General features: G+C 31.1%; 1 protein-coding gene and 1 long non-coding RNA gene across 2 annotated transcripts in view; one reads left to right on the top strand and one right to left on the bottom strand.

Annotated features, from left to right (window-relative positions):
* LOC127709733 (uncharacterized) overlaps positions 1-13,148 on the bottom strand; it is a 48,209-nt gene extending 35,061 nt beyond the window's left edge. Inside the window, exons 1-2 of the mRNA XM_052215404.1 lie at positions 12,861-13,148; positions 5,000-5,209 (exon numbers count right to left, since the gene is read on the bottom strand). The gene's annotated coding sequence lies outside the window, so the exon portion shown is untranslated. The remainder of the gene's footprint in view (positions 1-4,999; positions 5,210-12,860) is intronic.
* Positions 1,612-2,666, top strand: LOC127709747 (uncharacterized). Its single transcript, XR_007985723.1, has 2 exons — positions 1,612-1,805; positions 2,526-2,666. It is a non-coding gene; the product is annotated as an uncharacterized LOC127709747 (long non-coding RNA).
* Positions 13,149-15,119: the final 1,971 nt, after the last annotated feature.

Genomic DNA, 15,119 nt, shown 5'->3' on the forward strand with positions numbered 1-15,119 from the left:
TTTACATTAAGTTAAATGTTGAATTGGCTTTTTTTTTTTAAATTCACAAAAAATCAAGAAGTAGTTTCCCAGTATTGACATGATACTCCTCATATTTCACATTTAGTAATTTAAAATAAAACAACTTTTTACTATGGAATCATTTCCAAATAAAAGAAACAATTTCAAATTTTGCCACCAAAACATAACAACTTTGTAGACGTAAAGATTTCACCTTACTAACTTTGATGTGTCCCATGTTTTAATACCTGGACTTTTAAGTGTTTCATATTTTGCCACAAAGCTGTAATTTTAGACTGTTGACAGAGGGATAACCAAGATAAAGATTACTTGCTTCATCTTCTGATAATCCTATTTTGGATAATCCTTAAATGTCATTTGATTCAGTCTATCTAAATTAACCTTCAATGCTCTGTTTTAATATCAGTTAAGAGTTTTTTCCATTCTTATATCTCAAGCTTACAAAGATGTCGTTAAATGAAATTGGATGCCCTGCATTGATCATGCTTTTCAATAACATATGGTCACATAGCTGAAAGGCCCCATATCATGGGGTAAATTAGATACACCATATCAAGCTAATGCCCTCATAGGCGTATCTAATACTTACTACAATAATGTTTCCATATCTGACAGACCTAAAATTTCTGTCCCAGATCCCTAAATCTTTCAAGTTATAGATTAAGGAAGGATTTCAGAGGGTCATATACTCTCAAATGACAGAATATATTTTACACAAAAATAACTACATGGAAAGACAGTAAGCACAGTGAGTTTTCTGTTTATCTCCACATCTAAAACCTGAGATGAAGTTCTAATCTGCCATGCTCATCATCCTTTCTTGTTATTGCTATTTATGTACTTCGGAAATATTTTCTTTTGAAGTCCCCCTCTGTTGACAGAATCAGCATAGATATACATAAAGGGGGATCAAAAGGAAGTCTTATCAGTATATGTGTGCACTTTGTAGTTTGAGGAAATATTTTTGGTTCATTGCTTTTGAATTCCTGGATTTAGACTTGAATGAAATCAATGAAAATATATCATATGATCTTGTTTCTGTTTCATGAATAATCTTTAACATTATGATAGATGTAATAACTTTAAGAAAACTCAGATTGAAAAGTTTTTGATAGAGTATGTTCTTGATTTGTTGACAGAAATAAGAATTATATGAGTGCTACCAGTAGGTTGAAAGCCATCAACCCAATGCATAGTTATGGTGGGTAGTAACATTCATGTTTTGTTTAATCTAGCCATGAAATTCAAGAAAATTGTCACTATAGCAATAAAATAGTATATTATAATATATCTTTTACAACATTATAATGAAATGTACCACTAAGGTTTAGCAATCCAACTAAAGAAAGACTTATTACATATTTCAGTATTCAGTTACATAGAACAGTCATGATAGTAACTGTTGTTAAGTATAAACCATACCATCTAATTTCATGTTCAGACATCTGTAATGTTATAGATATTCTATCTTCTCAAATATTGCAAAACTATATCCACCATTGGCAATTTATACACCAGCAAAAATATTCAAAAACATACCAAAAGATTCAATTTTAGAGAAATATTTAGCAAATATTACTCCCCATCACCTGAGACTACTATAACACAGAGATTGGTCACTTCCCGTACTGACCAGTCAAATAGTAATTAATTGTAAGTCTTCGATCACGTGACTCGGCACGTGACTCGCAATGATTGACAAGAAGGATTCGACCGCCATTTTTGACAGCGAAAGAGAAAATAATAATTAACAAATGTGGATTTATAAAGAGTGTTATGTTCCGGTAAGTGTGAATATAAGATTTGACATGTTCATAAATGTTGATTTATAAGCACTTTAAATAAAATAAGTGCAGTTATAGACTTGAATTTACCGACCAAACCGGAAAGTAACCTCGAGTTATTACCAGTCCGTGGGACAGGGTCAATGAGCAACTCACCCATAACTTACATTCAGATGAACAATCTGTTTTCCGGATAATGTATGTGCAAGCCTTAGTAATTAACCAATGTAATGATGTAAAATTTGTAATTATATGAAATTCCAATTTTTCTGTATCAGTAAGTTCCCGCTGCAGAACTGAGAAACACACGAGACAAGTTGCACACACACAACATGAGGTCTGATAGGTGAATTTGTATTGTTAGTGAAAGAAATTTAGATTTATATTTGGTTCCCTTGATAATATATATGCAGTCTATACATGCTAGTATAATAATATTATGCAACGAAAATGTGTCACCATGTGAAATACCAGTACATCATGAGTTCCTAAATAGACGTATTTTTTTTAAATAATTGACCCAAACATGATGTAAAAAGTACATGCACCTTTGGTCTGCATCCTTTATCAGTTTAACTATTTTGATCCATATTGACATGATTGGTCAATTACTGCTGAGTCTCAAGTCTCAGATTACTGTCTTAAAAATTAATGAATTGCCTATGCTATAAACTTGACAAAGATTATTTCTTTTTATTTATAATATATTCTTTATTGTAGGAATACCCCCAGAAAGAAATCACGCATTAGAAGAAGGGAGAAGTACTACAGGAGAAAATGACTTTTTTTAGTATTTTTTTTAATTTCATTGAATTTGTCATGCTTGTCTTACATGGAGAAATAAATATTTAAGTCTTTGAATATACATTTTTATTATTATATACATTAAAACTAAGACAGGAATGCAGAAATTCACTACATTGTGTAACACGCTCAGTTTGGATAACAGTTCAATGAAAGAAAAAAAACAAGTAACCACACATCTTTATATATTAAAGGAATAGCCACTTGAAGCAAACTTTAAGGAGATTTTTATATATTTTTGCTAATGATCATCAGACAACTCCTTTAGTCCAAATGAAGTTCAATGAAGTGGATGTAAGTTATTGGAATGCACCGTAATTACCTTCAACAATGAGAAAACCTATACCGTGCAGTCAGCTTCAAAAGTCCCCGACATGGAAAATATATAACAATTCACTAGAGAAAACGAAGTGTCTACAATAACGAAGCAATTTACGAAAATTCAAATATGACGGACATGAACCAACAGCAACCACTGAATTACAGGCTCCTGACTTGAGACGGGCACATAAAGAATGACAATGTTAAATATTTTTAGGCGCTCATCACCACCACTAGCATGGGACATTGGTGTAACGACATAACATAAAAACAAACTTTAAACATAATTTGAAAATAGTTCATTTCGGTTTAATCAGGCTGACTGTACATGAAATATTTGCCATTGACAAGCAGTTGTGAATCGAAGTTGAATTTACAGAAAGGTTATATCAATATATGCTATCATATTTAACATTCTTGTTTAGATCTGACATTGCTACGTATTTATACATTCCGCATTATTTTTGGCTTCTCAGAATTTTCACATGGTAAACTCAGCAGTTACCCAACAAAAAAATGTTATAGGAAACCTTTTTACAAAGCATCATGCCGACAACAATTAACATGGTATGTCACCAAACATTGAACAAGCACATTTATATTTGCTGTGGCTAAAAAAACTAAAGCAAATAACTCTTTTCATCTGAGTTGCTCAATTATTAGGGTTACAAAAAGCATAGCGATATAACTAAAACATACGACACTTTAACAATAGACAATATTCAAATTTTCAAAAACTTTACGGCTCTGTATTGAAGCACAAAATTTCTTGTCTGGGATTTTGAAAGAGGGCACATATTTCTGGTGTTGAAAAAATGTCATCGTAAATTACCCTAATGTGGTTCTATTTATGTTAACATAGAGATAATTTGATTATTCAGCCACATTTACGTTGGATAATCTGAATGAGGGTCTGGATGGGGGTTCTTTATTTCCTATAATTTCTATGCCATTTTTCTCTATTCTTTAAATCTTAATAACTTATTATTTTCTCTTCTCTATTCTTTATTTGTCGGTCCATTTTTCTCCATTCTATACCTTTTTTGCCCCTATTTCTCCATTCTATAAAACCCCATCCACACCCTCCTGAATCCTACCACAAGTGCACCGACGATATTTGACAAGGTTTACTACAATAAACATGTATATTGGGCACTCAGCAGTGAAATACCTTACAAGTATAGAATAAAAGTTTACTGCAATAAACGGAGCCTCGTGTACCTTGGGCACCCAGCTGTGAAACAAAATTCATCTCCCATGCTTTTGAGACTACCTGTCTTTACAGGTAAAATATTTGTATATTAGATACAATTAACGGACGTGTAGCAAAACAATGTAACTGTTAGATTGATAAGATTAATCACATTCACATTTTCAAGAGTGGCCGCATAATAACAAACTATTAACAAATTATTAATGATTAAAAACAAAAATTTAAATATGAATAGAGATAACTGCATTTGAAAGATAAAAACTATATTCTTTTTTTTTTATTAATTCAATTTTGTTTTTAAATTATTTTTAAAAGAATAATAATAATATCCGATACTGTTATAGTATTCTCAGTGATAGGTGATAAATGTCGTCTGCTACGGTCGAATACGAAACTACGTTAAAATAACGTAGCTAACTACCGGAGACTCAGATAATCCGATAAATCTATAGTGACCAATCTCTGTGTTATAGTAGTCTCAGCCATCACATTAAAAATATTTTCCAAAAAAGTTACTTACCATATATAACCATGATAACTTAAGTTACTTAATTTGTGAATAACCCCTTGTCCATTCTTGTAATATAACCTCTTTACTGAGATTCCATTTTTCGTGTCATTGATATCCTGCTTTTGTGGTGGAAAATCAACTCATGTAATACATATATTAATATTAATATATTTATCAAAATAATTAGTAATCATATAAATTATGATGTATTATATCCTTGTCACAGGAAATAATGTATCAAAGATTTGCAGAATTAATCTATTTTTACAAAAGGTATGTCTTCTTTGGTTTTTTTCATATACATTTAAGAATTACACATATAAATATATATTAAACTGAACATACCTTTATTTTCAAACTGAAGTTGTCACTTTTGAATGCAATGATCCTTGTTAAAACTATAATATTATAAACTCCACACACATAATCTGTTATGAATATATTATTAATTTTACATCCATTGAATACTTCCAGTAATATTATCCATGATAAATGTAATCTCCAGTGCTATGACAAAGATTTCTTGTTTATCAGCTGATAGTTATATACGTGAAGCTGTAAAAAGGAAATCAAATCTTACTTAATTAAGCATATATTTAATTGAACAACTCAAACTAATTAACAAATGATTTGATCACTTTTAATCCAGTTTGCTAATTAAAGCACATATTAATGTCACATATAAACATCAAAAGGATAGACAATACCACATTTATGAGTTTAACATTTTAAACAGGTGTATAAATTGAACTCTTTCTTGCACTAGACATAAATGAGACAAGTTAATCAATTTCAAAAATTCTTTTATCTAACTTTTTGTTTATTTATCAATCTGTTTATTCATATATTTACCATTTATATTTTATCTACATGTTACTTATTACTTTAATCTTGATGCTGTTTTGTCCAAATTAAACATGCCAAAAATTAATTACCAAACAGCCCAACCAAAACCTGGATAGTTCCTTTTTTCATAAATTAACAAAAACTAAATTTCAAAAAAATTATATTGGAAGAATTATTGGCATGCATAGGTTGAATTTATATTGGTATATACATTAAGGACTAAATATAAACATTCTTTATATACATTCCTTGGGGAAACAATCAAGTCTACATATTTAACCAAAATATATTCCAGGTCAAAGAGCAACTTAAATGTCTATTCTTTTTTTTTGTTGGAAATATAACAATGCAGACATGCATTCTTACTTGTAATTACAAATAAAAATACATAATTTTTCACCAGACAACAAATTTTATCTCTTTTTTTATAACACAATGCCAAAAATGTAAACACTGGTTAACAAAAGTTTGGAAAATGACCAACTTAATTCTGACATAAAAAGATGACTACTCCTCTTTTTTTGACAATTTGTCAGGTTTTTTGATAAATTTCCATACATGCATACGAGTGAGAGAGAAAAATCAGTTTTATGTTGAATAATCAGAGGAAAATATCTGCCTCAAACAATTAAAAGATTCAGTTCATTATTTCTTTCAAACTACAGCCAAATCCTACCTAATTCTCATTTACATCAACAAATTAAGGAAACATCACAAGCTTTTCTTTTGTGTACTTTATACAAATTATGACATCTATCTAAGGTTATTTATGAAATTAGCAATAAATGACCAAACATCTTCTCTTCTCTATGTGATTTATTAAATGTTGTCTTGTAATTTAGCCTTTTTTTAGGCGGATATGTTTAGAGCAAGCCATAAACAAATCCAAATGAAAAAAGAATTAAAAAAGAAAGAAAATGACGAAAGTCTGATAGTCATGAATTTCAGGACAATGACGTAACGTTATTATCTGTTTATGATGGAAGGAGATGAATATAGAAGAACAAAAAATGAAAATGAAAATCTAGGCCTATAACTTGCATTTCAGAATATTTAAAAAATACACATGTAACTTCAGCCAATAACCATGAAAATATGTGAAACTAGATATCATTGAGATGGGAGCCATCTCTGTGGGCCCCGCTGTGAATAATGTGTGGTAAAAAATTTGTAAATTTGTATCTTTATCATTGGACATGGGGTTGTCAAATGAAACCAAAGTTTTTGACCTTGACCTTTGACCTAGGAAGTTGTACATAAATTATGACACACCCTCTGGTGTTGGTTTATATACATATCAAGTATAAACTTTGAAATCATAACGGTTCTCAAGATATAGAGCGAACACAATCTTTACCATAGGACATGGGGTTGTCAACTAAAACCAAAGTTTTTGACCTAGGAAGTTGTACATACATTATGACACACCCTCTGGTGTTGGTTAATATACATATCAAGTATAAACTTTGAAATCATAATTCTCAAGATATAGAGCGGACACGATCTTTACCATAGGACATGGGGTTGTCAACTAAAACCAAAGTTTTTTACCTTGACCTTTGACCTAGGAAGTTGAACATACATTATGACACACCCTCTGGTGTTGGTTAATATACATGTCAAGTATAAACTTTGAAATAATAAAGGTTCTCTAGATATAGAGCGGACACAATTTGTTACGGACGGACGGACGGACAGACTGATCACTATAGGGCGGCCGCCATTCGGCGGGGCCCTAATAAATGTAAATACAAATGGGCAATAAAAAATGTGCAATAAAAAAAGTGCAATTTTTGATTAAAATTTAAAGTCAAATGTAGAATCATAATTATATTCTTCATTTTTATGGAATTTTCTAGGATACAAAAACTAGTTATCTTGATAAATTCTATAACATTTTAAATAATATCGAAAATTTCACATCTCTAACCTCTGTTCATTCTAATTCAAAGAACAGAGAACCCTTAAACTCCTGTGAAGGAAGGAAATGGACATACAGACAAAAGGAAAAAAGAAGAGAGATTCTCCTCCAAATAAGGCACTGGTATAGGAAAGAAATGAAAGTTTGTGAAGCTTGATACCACTGTAACAGATTTTTACTGTGGTTTAAACAATTATTCAACAAATATTGACATTACTTTATACACCTTGTGTGTATTCAAATAAATTCCAATGAAAAAGCAATCAATTCAAATAGGATTATCATATTTCTTTGATCTGTATGTTCAGTACAATGAGGGTCTAAAATACAATGTTTAGAAAAGGTCACTTAGAGTCAAAATACAATGCATCCATCCCCACCCTAATGACTACATGAAGACCTGGAATTCATTTGTTTATGCTTTGTTAGATAAACAACAATCTGTGACCCTTGTTTCTAAAAATTTGTAGTGCTATTTTATTTAAAAATTGTTTACAATTATAATATGAAATTTCAAGGGTTTGCAATGCCTGTACAGTTGTATATAAATTGATGAAAAATATAAGTAAATTGGAATCCTTTTTGCTTTTAGCTATTAGTTTCAGTTGATATACATGCCATCTTGAAACAATAACTAAACAACAGTTAGCTCTGATTGGTTGCTTATTGGTGTGCCTTAATAAGATTCCATTGGCTAGAATGAGTTATAATTTTGGGAGGATGATAAAAAGGGGAGAAGAAATAATATACAGATAATCTGACAGTATGGGTATTCGAGCCCTGATCAATGAATATGTTGTTGTAGAATAAGATATTGCTGGATAAGCTTTGACAGTCGAAATTGATACCAATGCATGCATGTATATTAAACCAAGTCCTCTGTGTACGTTTTTTTATATTTATATGAATCCATAATTGAAAAAAACATATTTCATTCATTGATTATTGATCTAAAAACTTAAGACTACTAATCAACACTCTGGTTTTTGTGCCGTAGATGATAGTAGATGTATCATCGTCACCTTGATAAACAAACACCACAGATTCATGGTGCATGTGAAAAATAAGTGATATGATAGACCATTTTTCTTTGTTTTTCTATTAAATTATCCTTTCATTACCATTAGTTTATTTAAAAGAAAGTCTATGTACATGTGCTTTATAACAAAACTTCAAGCATTCCAGCAAATAAAACATTTTCAACTTTGTTGTTAAATTTGAGTTATCATATGATGTTATAAACTATCACATTTAAGAATGGGTCTAAAACGGCACTTTAAAAAACAGTACAACAAAACAACCAACACACAAGTATATATCAGTAACCTTTGGAACATGGTTAAATTAAAGCATCAATTTATGAGTTACTGTAGCTGTGTACTGAAGGTGATGATGAAGTGGAGGGTATCAATTTACTCGTACCTGACAGAAGACTGAGAAGTAATCAAATTCATTGGAGAGAGTGAAATTAATCAGTCAGAATTAACGGCATTGTGTCAGTCTAATCAATGAGATCCGAATATAACCTCAATAATTTGTTATTTTATAACTATTTTATGTTATATTTTCCTTTCACAGTCCTGTATTTGTGACAGATAAAGGCTATTCCCTGTAAGGTTGCATTTTGCATCATATAACTGAATAAAAATATGAAACTGGAACCCTAAGAGTATCCACAAATAAAAAAAAAAAAAAACCAATACCTCTGAAAAAAAAACTTCTTTTTTCTCTAAAAATCACCAAAAAAAACCACAAAAATAAAAACTGACGTTAATTAACGATACTGCAAAACACCTTTCTGAAAGGTTAAACTTGTATACCTTTAATGTCACAAATGTGACCTTATTTATGACCTTTTAAAAGGGTAATTTCTGAGAATAAGGAAATAAAGAAATAAAGATAATTCCAGGTTTATCCTTTACTTTTATATGTACATACATCAACTATTTCATCTTGACTATCAATGAACAAGATAGAATTTTTTTTTTAAAAGCTTTCCTTTAATAGATGTTGAGCCATCATCAACCAAATAACCTTTCCTCAGTAGGATGTTAAGCCATCATCAACCAAACAACCTTTCTTAAATGGATGTTAAGCAGCAACAATCTTTCCTTAAATGGATGTTTAGCCTTCATCAACCAAACAACCTTTCCTTACTAGGATGTTAAGCAGCTATCAACCAAACAACCCTTCCGAGCTATTTTCCTAATGCTTGTATAAATGTTTTCTCAAGCATTGTAACTAAGATTGACATCTGCAATCAACAGTTAGGAGTAGCTTCAGCTTGTATAATGTTATTGGATGTTAAGTATAATGCAGAGTATAATGTATACAAGCTGAAGCCTCGCCTATCTATTGATTGCAGATGTCAATCTTAATTACAATGCTTGAGCAAATATTATACAAACAAAGTAAGCAAGCCAACCAAACCTTCAAACTACAAGCATAAGAAAAATAGCTCTAAGCAGCCGTAAACAAACAATCTTCCCTTTAATGGATGTTAAGCCATCAGCAACCAAACAACATTTCCTTAGTAGGATATTAAGCAGCCATCAACCAAACAGCCTTTCTTTAGTAGGAGGTTAGACCATCATCATCCAAACAAACTTCCCTAAATGGATGTTAAGCCATCATCAACCAAACAAAATGTCCTTAAATGGATGTTTAGCCATCATCAACCGAACAACACTTCCTTAGTAGGATGTTAAGCCATCATCAACCAAACAAAATGTCCTTAAATGGATGTTTAGCCATCATCAACCAAACAAAATGTCCTTAAATGGATGTTTAGCCATCATCAACCGAACAACATTTCCTTAGTAGGGTGTTAAGCAGTCATCATCCAAACAAACTTCCTCAAATGGATGTTAAACAGCCACCAACCAAACAACCCTTCCTTAAATGGATGTTAAGTCATCATCAACCAAATAACCTTTCCTCAAATGGATGTTAAGTCATCATCAACCAAATAACCTTTCCTCAAATGGATGTTAAACAGCCATCAACCAAACAACCTTTTGTTTGTAGTATGTGAAGCTATCATCAACCAAACAACCTTTTGTTTGTAATATGTGAAGCTATCATCAACCAAACAACCTTTTGTTTGTAGTATGTGAAGCTATCATCAATCAAACAACCTTTCCTTAAATGGATGTTAAGCAGCCATCAATTTAATAATCTTCCTTATGCGGATGTAAAGAAGCCTCCAACTAACCAACCTGGGGAATAAAAATACAAAAACTGTGAACATATTAGTTTCATTAAATGATGAAACTACAAAACACCGATTCAGAAGAACCTGGGGTCTACTTATACCCCTGTCCCTAGAATTAAAGGCTTTAATAACAGGTCTGCTTTATTTCCCTTTAATAAATTCTAAATGAAGACACAAAATGAAAAAAATACATAATTGTATTCATTCAACCTTAAGATCACTACATAGGAATCCTGAAAGAAGTAACCAATTATAAGATTTAAAGCTGCAATAGCAACAGAGGAGAAACAAATATGTAATTCATTGAAGTCTCATATAGGAATCTGAAGTGCAAAAAGTTAAACAATAGAGAAAAAGTGAAAAAATAGTTTGACTGGAATTTATCCAGTGTGTTGATTAGAAATGTTTATTTCAGATTATATTACTTTACAGGGGATTAAACATTCACCATATTCACCCCAAGTTAAATACCATCTTAGAATTCCTAAAATCAGATCCCTAACAAGAAATGAATGATCAGTCTGATGGCAATCTTATTCTAAGGAAGTATGAATTGATCTTATATCATGGAAATATCATTTTATGAATGAAGATACAGACACCAACTGCAAATGGGTCCTCTTCCAATGCTGAATCTTACTGTAGCTATTGGTAGCAGAAATACACTTACCATTATCTTGCTTTACAGTAAATGAACAAAAAAATGATTTTTGTCAGTATTAATATATATTTAAATGATTAATCAACCGCCTTTTTCCATACCCCAACAGACGATAAACATTCATCATGAAAGCTTTTTAAAACAATAAAAAAGCAAAAAAATATTAGATTTTTGGCAAATTTCACATCAGAATACAATATTCAAAGCAAAGGTCAATTTTAAAAACAAAACAAAGAATTTAGATTTTTAACAAATGATGTGTTCCAGTACTTTAACAAAGTCAAAGCCTGTTATAAGTATAAATCATATTCAATTCCACATATATTAGTCTGTAAGTACCTGATTATTAGCTGATGTTATCTAATATATCATCTATTAAAAACATTTCTGAAATGTCAAAAATTCAGGTAATTTACATAAATGAACACCTACACAGTGAAACCTGAAGGCATTGTGCAAGATTAAAGAAATTAGAAAACAGGTGTTCAATGGAGATTTAAGGTGATTAACCAGGGTGGGAATCAATTTACAGATGTATATTTCTGTCAATCAAAAATCATGGTAAAGTAGGATACTGGGTACTTTATAATTTCTTCAAACATAATTTACATCTTATAATATAAATATTTAGACAAAAGAGGCATTAAAATCCATAATTTTTTGGAATGGCAATAAAACTTAAGGTCAGTCTGGAGGCAGGATCAACAGACATATACTTTTTGGGGAGTACGAATACAGAAAATCTAAAAACCAGAACAAAGGACATCAAAGGTACAAAGAAGTATACTTTAGAAAGGTGAAAGTAAATGTAAGTTACTATAAATTCAGAAATGTTTGCATGCATCTATTATTGCAATTTTTCAAAAATGAACAAATGCTGCATAAAAATTATGGTCTGAAATTTTTTTTTTAAGAAACAGATTCCCTCCCAATATTTGCAATAATAATAACATTGCAAAAATATCTGAATTTACAGTATATACTCCACAAAATCCTTAACCATCCTAACTATTATCATATCTCATCTCCCTCAATGGTCCAGATCAACCTTCATAGATTAAAGCAGGGACAAAGTATCACAGATTGAGTGCTAGTTTATACAGTTTGTAAAGTTTAAGAGATTTTATCAAAAATTGAAGTGTCACAACATTACTATCTTATGGTTATCTTTTAATGACACACACAGATATTACAACTCTTGATCTATTTTATCCTTTTTGAACACATTACCACCAAATTTAATGATGATACTACATGTAGTAATACTTAAACAAAATACAGATACAGTTATATACACTATAAAAGAATCCAATTGTTCACAATTTTAGTGGTTGTAAAACTTAAGAAGGAAGTTTTATGAAGGGAACTGGTGAACCTTTCATTCTTGACCTTTAAATGTTTAACATTTTCAAATTATATCTTCAAACTAGAAATAAATTTGGAAATTCATGATATACTTAATTTTAATTGCAGCAATTCTTTCAAAACTTACAGATTTAAGTAAACTAAAAACGTAATTGACCAAGAAGTATAAGGTTGAAGAATATGTGCAAAACAACCTTACCTTATAGAAATATATTATACATCCAATTATAAAATTCCATACTGAAACAATGTTTCTTTCTAAAATTGAAATTGGCCAGTATTCAAGTCATGCCCTTATCAAACATCTAAAAGTCATTGCAATAACCCAGTCTTGGTACACCTGGGATCTCTTTACCTATGTTTTGTGTACTATGATTGTTTGTTTTTAATCTTATAGTAAAACTTTATTTACCTGGTATGAAAGCTATGTATCAATAAAAGTTGTTACCTGTATAGTATTTAGTTCATAACTTATTAGCTATATTTTGATAGTTTAATATACTAATCATGTTATGTCTGTAGATTTTAACACCTCTGAGATTTCTTTTTTGGTTCAATTTTTTCTAACTGCGTCACTAACATCATAAATAAATAATTGTTTCCTTATATCATTTGTAATCATACTGTCATTTTTTAGTAAATCTTTTTATCACACCAGTAAAAAATATAACATATACAAGAAACTTCCTTTTTCTCTGTCTGTCTCCTCTTTTACATTTATTTAACTGCTGATTCTTCCAGAACACCAAAGTCAAACCTCAATTTTTGGTGTGCTCATGTTGCTAAATCGTTAGCTTTCTGTGCTATGCTTTGTTGAGAATGGACTATTATTTTCATCAGTCTTTTACGTTTAATTTTTACTAATGTGTTTTGATTTCCCCCTTGGTATCTTCTTCCCCTATCTTGTCCTTCTTCTACTTATTTGTCCCTATTCTCCTACGTATCTTGTCCCTATTCTCCTACTTATCTTGTCCCTATTCTTCTACTTATTTGTCCCTATTCTCCTACGTATCTTGTCCCTATTCTCCTATGTATCTTGTCCCTATTCTCCTACTTATCTGTCCCTATTCTCCTACTTATCTTGTCCCTATTCTCCTACTTATCTGTCCCTATTCTCCTACTTATCTTGTCCCTATTCTCCTATGTATCTTGTCTCTATTATCCTACTTATCTTGTCCCTATTCTCCTACTTATCTGTCCCTATTCTCCTATTTATCTGTCCCTATTCACCTACTTATCTGTCCCTATTCTCCTACTTATCTGTCCCTATTTTCCTACTTATCTTGTCCCTATTTTCCTACTTGTCTGTCTCTATTATCCTACGTATCTTGTCCCTATTCTCCTACTTATCTGTCCCTCTTCTCCTACTTATCTGTCACTATTCTCCTACTTATCTTGTCCCTATTTTCCTACTTGTCTGTCTCTATTATCCTACGTATCTTGTCCCTATTCTCCTACTTATCTGTCCCTCTTCTCCTACTTATCTGTCCCTATTCTCCTACTTATCTTGTCCCTATTTTCCTACTTGTCTGTCTCTATTATCCTACTTATCTTGTCCCTATTCTCCTACTTATCTGTCCCTCTTCTCCTACTAATCTGTCACTATTCTCCTACTTATCTGTCCCTATTCTCCTATTTATCCGTCCCTATTCTCCTACTTATCTGTCCCTATTCTCCTACTTATCTGTTCCTATTCTCCTACTTATCTGTCCCTATTTTCCTACTTATCTGTCCCTATTCTCCTACGTATCTTGTCCCTATTCTCCTACTTATCTAGTCCTTATTCTCCTACTTATCTTGTCCCTATTTTCCTACTTGTCTGTCTCTATTATCCTACGTATCTTGTCCCTATTCTTCTACTTTTTATTTTTTCACATATTTTTTACCCTCATTTTAATTAGAGAAATAATCTCTTTTAGGAATTTCATTCTTTTCTCATACAGTGGTTATAGATATCATCTTTGTGTAATGTTCACCTATTTTCAACATGCTCTGAGGAATACTACCTTATTATATTCTCCCTCTTATTTACAGATGTATCATATTTTCTTATAAGACCCTTTTTTTATTTAGTTGGAATTACTTTACCTTCCAGAAAGCATTATATGGAATTGAAACTTAGAATGTCTTGTATCCTGTTTCCACTTATTTACAAACATTACCTAAAAAAACACTTTCACCATTTTTTGGCCCAAAATTTGTTTTTAGTTCACTTTGCTGATTTTTTACTCCTTTTCTCAATGGGTCTCTAAGGGCGCCCTAATAGAATATCCTGGACCCATCACTGAAAAGTTACTTGCTTTTCTATTCTAACCATATAGTATTTTAGTCTCCCCCCTAAAGGTATAAATATAAGTATGTGCATGATCACATATATTGATCAGTTCCAGTGGAATTTGATTGAGAACTTTATGAGTTTGTCACTTTTATTACGAAACATAACAGTTTTATAATACCA

The sequence above is a fragment of the Mytilus californianus genome, unplaced genomic scaffold (genome assembly GCF_021869535.1).
Source record: "Mytilus californianus isolate M0D057914Y unplaced genomic scaffold, xbMytCali1.0.p SCAF_7, whole genome shotgun sequence".
NCBI lineage: Eukaryota > Metazoa > Mollusca > Bivalvia > Mytilida > Mytilidae > Mytilus > Mytilus californianus.